This window comes from Terrapene carolina, unplaced genomic scaffold, assembly GCF_002925995.2.
Source record: "Terrapene carolina triunguis isolate 2854851 unplaced genomic scaffold, T_m_triunguis-2.0 Scaffold23, whole genome shotgun sequence".
NCBI classification, from domain to species: Eukaryota; Metazoa; Chordata; order Testudines; family Emydidae; genus Terrapene; species Terrapene triunguis.
In genome coordinates this window covers 7334518-7340517 of record NW_020664374.1, presented here as the reverse complement: position 1 = coordinate 7340517, position 6000 = coordinate 7334518, and positions in this window count along the sequence as shown.

Genomic DNA, 6000 nt, shown 5'->3' with positions numbered 1-6000 from the left:
TTTTTTTTTTTTTTTTAAACAGTGATGGGAATTAAATTTTGAAACAATTTACTGAGACTTGTGCAGGATTGTTCATCACTGGAGACTTTTAAATCCAGGTTCATTTTCCCCTAAAAGATATGTATTAGTTTAAGCACAGCTATTGAACTTGAAGCAGGAATTAATACAGGCTAGTGTGATGACCTGTATGCAAGTGGTCAGACTAGGTGATTTCAGTTATCCCTTCTGACTTTAAGAACTATGAATAATTGTATAGATTTGTTTTTATTGATGAATAGTGCCTTTAAAAACAGAGAGAGAATATGCAAATATGGTCAACTATGTGATTATCTTATAAATATGCAGGATATCTTCTGTGTACCACACTAATACCAATTAGAGGTCAATAACAATTTATTCCCCATCCTTCCTTTCTCCCTATCCCCAAATTACAGATTTTAATGGGATAAAGGCAAGTATCAGATAATACAGTGTATGAATAAGATTAACTTAAAATCTTAACTTGATATTAACTTGAAAAATGCTTTTTGGTTTCGCAGTTGATTTTACCACAACAATTAGGGTATATCTACACAGCCCAATGCAATGAGCCTCCCAGTCTGGGTCAACAGACGTGGGGTAGCAGGGTTCGCACTAGTGCTCTAAAAATTACTTTGTAGACCGCTTTGAAGTTCAGCCTCAAGCTCTGAAGTCTAGGGAGGGGGGTGAGCTTCAGAGCCTGAGCTCCAGCCTGAGCCTTGCTATCCCAGGTTTGTTGACTATCTTCAGCTTGTCAGATGCATGCGTCAGACGAAGTGGGTATTCACCCACGAAAGCTTATGCTCCAATACATCTGGTAGTCTTAAAGGTGCCACAGCACTCTCTGTTGCTTTTTGAAAACTCAGGCACCCAGGCTACTGTGATCCAAGGACCCACTGGTGCCAACTGTCAGAGGTGGTGCTTGGATTTTACAGTGATCCCCTGGCTCATATATAGACATAATTCACTGACAGGTGGCATGTAAGGTCTCTACCAAGAGCCAGTAGCCCATGGTTGACAATCATTGCAAAAGATGTGTAAGGAGTTATGTGTTTGTAGTGGAAATTATGATCTTAAGGTCTTGAAGCTAAGGCAGGTCACCAGGAGATGTCAATTCAGAAACATCCTTTTCAGGAATGAGGTAAGAGACTCATGTCCCTATCTGGCCATTTGGGTGTTGTGTATTGTATGCCTCACACTGTGTGAGTATTTGAATAAAAAGCCAGTGGTGAAATGAGAGATTGCGAAATCTACCACAGAGGAAATCTACAAGATTAAACAAATAGCTGGGGATATCTTGTTTGTTAATAAATACAAAGGACCATTCTGGTATATCTTCGAGCATAAGGAAACATCCCAAAGTCTTCACCTGGGAGGCAAGCTGATAGCAGAGCTGGCACATGAAAGAAGGATCACAGCCAGTTTGGCTGTAAAGTGCTGAAGGATTTTGAGTGAACAACATTCTACAAGTCATGAGAGTATCTTGTTAATGAAGTCTAGGCTCTAGAATGAATGCTATGATTGTTTTATATGTATCTATTTGTTTCCAATATTTCTACTTGCTATTATTTGAATCTCTATCTTTGTTAAAATGAACTTATACTTGATTTCACTATAAACATCTAAGTGCAGTGTGTTAAGCAGAACAGTAATCTGAGAAGGAACTGGTAAGATGGGGTGTATGGTTCCTTTGGAAACAGTGAGTCTGTGACTATCCAGTGGACCAGGGGCTCGACACTTCAGGGAGAGGCACAGAGGGCTCGAGGGTTCCAATGTGCCTGTCGCTAACCTGTAAAGTAACAAAGAGGCCTGAAAGGCCTAGAAGGGAGTGCTTGTGTTGTCTGTGGCTAATGGAGTTGGGAACCTACCCACAGCACATACAGACAAAATTTCCTCCCGCTAATGGCGGGTGGCAGTGAGGTGCCTCACGAGCCTGGGTACCTCTGGAAATCATCAGAGCTACCTGCAGCCAAAAATTTGAAAGATTTCAGGTGGCTTCCAGTTTAATTAACAAATCACCAGAATACCAGATAAGTGACTGGATATTCACCATACGTGATGCTGTGGGTAATATTCTGTGTGTCCTGCCATCTACTGTATGGTTCAAGGTCTACATTCGGCTTTGTAATGGCAGAAATTCCAGCATAAGCTAGCCAACTAAAAAAATAAATAATAAAGATGCACAATTAAAGTATGGAACTTACCCAACTTTGGCAAAGAGGGTATTGCCCGAGGATTACGCTTCTGGCAAGTCTACATCCATTCTGGCAGGACCGAATGACTTTCATCTGGCTGATCATGGACTGTCAGACAAAGAGAGGATGTGTCCAGAGAAAAGTCCCACTAAGGTAATCATCAAAGGTAATTCAAACAGTGAAGAGAGACCTCCATAGACTTATACTTGGTATTACTCTGACCCAATTTTTACCCTAAAGCCATGAAAGAAAGGTCTAACACTTTTGTCAGCTGAGGCAAAGCTGCAAACAAGCCCTTAAGGGTATGCCTACACAGCAAGCTGAAGATAGTCAACAAACCTGGGATAGCAAGGCTCAGGCTGGAGCTCAGGCTCTGAAGCTCACCCCCCTCCCTAGACTTCAGAGCTTGAGGCTGAACTTCAAAGCGGTCTACAAAGGAATTTTTAGAGCACTAGTGTGAACCCTGCTACCCCACGTCTGTTGACCCAGACTGGGAGGCTCATTGCATTGGGCTGTGTAGATATACCCTAATTGTTGTGGTAAAATCAACTGCGAAACCAAAAAGCATTTTTCAAGTTAATATCAAGTTAAGATTTTAAGTTAATCTTATTCATACACTGTATTATCTGATACTTGCCTTTATCCCATTAAAATCTGTAATTTGGGGATAGGGAGAAAGGAAGGATGGGGAATAAATTGTTATTGACCTCTAATTGGTATTAGTGTGGTACACAGAAGATATCCTGCATATTTATAAGATAATCACATAGTTGACCATATTTGCATATTCTCTCTCTGTTTTTAAAGGCACTATTCATCAATAAAAACAAATCTATACAATTATTCATAGTTCTTAAAGTCAGAAGGGATAACTGAAATCATCTAGTCTGACCACTTGCATACAGGTCGTCACACTAGCCTGTATTAATTCCTGCTTCAAGTTCAATAGCTGTGCTTAAACTAATACATATCTTTTAGGGGAAAATGAACCTGGATTTAAAAGTCTCCAGTGATGAACAATCCTGCACAAGTCTCAGTAAATTGTTTCAAAATTTAATTCCCATCACTGTTTAAAAAAAAAAAAAAAAAAAGAGACTTGGAATTAAAGCAATGAATTGTATGTATGAACTTCTGCATTCTACTTTTGTATACACTCTCACTTTAACTCTATCAATTCATAATAAGTTCCTTTATTTCAGTTGATTTAATATGGGGCATCTGAAAACAAGACAAGTAGTTAAACTAGACACAATATAATTTTGTCAAAATGAAGCCATTCTCTGTCACCTTTTATGTTAAGTGATTCCATTTATAATACAATGCAGAAAAAACAGACAACATCTGGCTACCATACCATTTGCCTGCTTTTCTATAGCTTCTGTAACATCTTTACAAAAGAAAATCTATTACCATAAACACAGGTTAAACTATATCCATTTAGAAACAAAAACAAAACAGGCGGCTTAGAGTTAAAATTAATCTCTTCTTCACATATAAGATTTTTCCAGTCACTTATGGTTTAATCTTTGCTCTCTTTGACTCATCAAATAGCTCATCAGCAAAACCATCAGATTCTACAGAGTAAGCAAGTGATAAGTACATAAGGTTGCTAAGTAACAATACCATAACTGTTTTTGTAAACAATTGTTTGAATAGCGAAGAAGTTTGATATTTTTAACAGGCCTTCCTTCCATACTTATTGGTTCAACATGTCAGGTAAAAAACAATTGGGAAAATATGAACTCATGTTATGAAGAATTACCCATTGCAGTGGCATTGGGGGAAAAAAAAAATGTATAGTGGGGTGCTGAAAGCCATTGAACAAAACTGTAAACCCTGTATATAATGGAAACTACTTCAAGCCAGAGGGTGCTGCTGCACCCCCCAGCATCCCTAGTTCCAGCACCCCATACCAAGTATGAGAGGATTCCCCTATTTGATATTGTAGTCAGCCAACCCTCAGCTTGGGCTCAGCTGTAGCATCTTTGAGTATCTTGTTCCTGTGTCTCCTACGGGAGCCCGCATTCCTAGACAATCTTCCTATCCCAGCTCACTTCTAGGGTCTTTTCAGAGCCCAATTTACAGTCCTATTTTTTCTAATCTCTAGTAGTGCTTCCCAAGTCCCGCTACAGACTACTTGTAGTATCAGTCTGCCCCAAACAGGGAGCTAAGGAAAAAAAGCTGAGCTCCCTTTGCTACCAAAGGTCACTAGCAGCTCCTGCCTACCATTCACCCTGTCTCCTAGGAACACTCCTACTCTCCTCCTCCCCCCGCCCCACTTTTGAGCTTCACTTCTCCAGGTGGCGCATGTTCTGCAGGTCTGCCTAACTGAAGCTTCTTGAGTGCCAGAATGCTTGTTAGCCTTTCCACCAGTGGGATGGGGGCATGTCCTATCACAGATGTGATAGAGGATTGTTTTTTGTGACTATTTTTTTTGTGACACACAATTTGTATGTCTGTATGCAATGTGTGTGTGTTTAAGCCCTATTTTCAGTTAAGGTCTCATATTTTGTACCCTCAGTTAGTTGTAGGCACTCAAGCCCCAGTCCTGCAAACATTTTAAGTATATGAGTAGTCTCATTAAATGAACTACACTTGTGCCTAAAATTAAGCATGTGTGTAAGTATTTGAAGGATCAGAGTGGTTTACTATGGCCTTTCCACACTTCCACTGAGATAAAGTGCTTGTGATAATAGTCTTCACGTTTGTGATGGTTTAATGACTAAATCATTAACAGAACATTTAGTAACTTAAAACTCCAAGTCACCCAAAGGGAGCTGATTATTGCCAGCTGTTTCTGACAGCACTGTTATTTAAGGAAATTCCTTCAACTCAGTTTGTGCAGCAGAAGGGACAGCATTCAGATGTTGTCAATGAAAAGGAGTGCTTGATTACACTTAATCAGACAACAAAGTCAGAATAAATAGTAGCAATGGTAACCCACCCATAAAGTCCAGATTTCATTCCCATAAAACACAAGTTCCACAATTCATATAAATTCAATTTTGAAAAGGCTCTTAGAGAGCTATACAGTATAAGTGAAATTGGCATGTCAGGAGGATAAAGTTGAAATGATCTTCAATTTTAAAAGTAAAAGATATAATTGAAAAACACATATGATAGATGCATCTAGGAAATAAAATATAGTGTATAGAAGAAATGATATTATGGATATTAGATAGGCAGAGAGAGTGGAATATTTAAATTAATAAGGACTTGATGAAGATGAGTATGAAAAGGCTGAGTGCAAGGAAAAAAAATCTTGCTACGCTTGACAACAGCATCACAGTGACAGATGGAGTAGGAGACTACAACAGGCATTAGATTGAATTTTTGCAGTAACTGTGTACTATCGAGAGATGTTCCAAACTTAGTAAAGGTGACACTGACATTTATGAAACCATAACAGATCTCCCACTTCACCAGATGTACAGGAAAAATACTCAATCTGCACCATCACAGGCTGCAATCTTATAATCTCCTCAATTCTAATAAATTAAGCATAGTTAGTACTTGGATGGGATACCACCAAGAGAAAAACAGATTGCTAAAGAAAGTAATATATCTGTTTCAGACTATGGGACTTGTCTGTCATTGTCAGTAACCAGATGGTGTTAAGAGCAACTGTGCTGCTGGAACATGAGTCATCAAACAATGATTTTGACCAATTGCAGTTATTACAGATCCCACAACACTTTTAGCAAGAGTGCTGACCCTAATGTGCTGGCCAGATTTCAATATGGATAATTGCATTCTGCCTACTGAGATTCTTCCTGAAGATTCAATT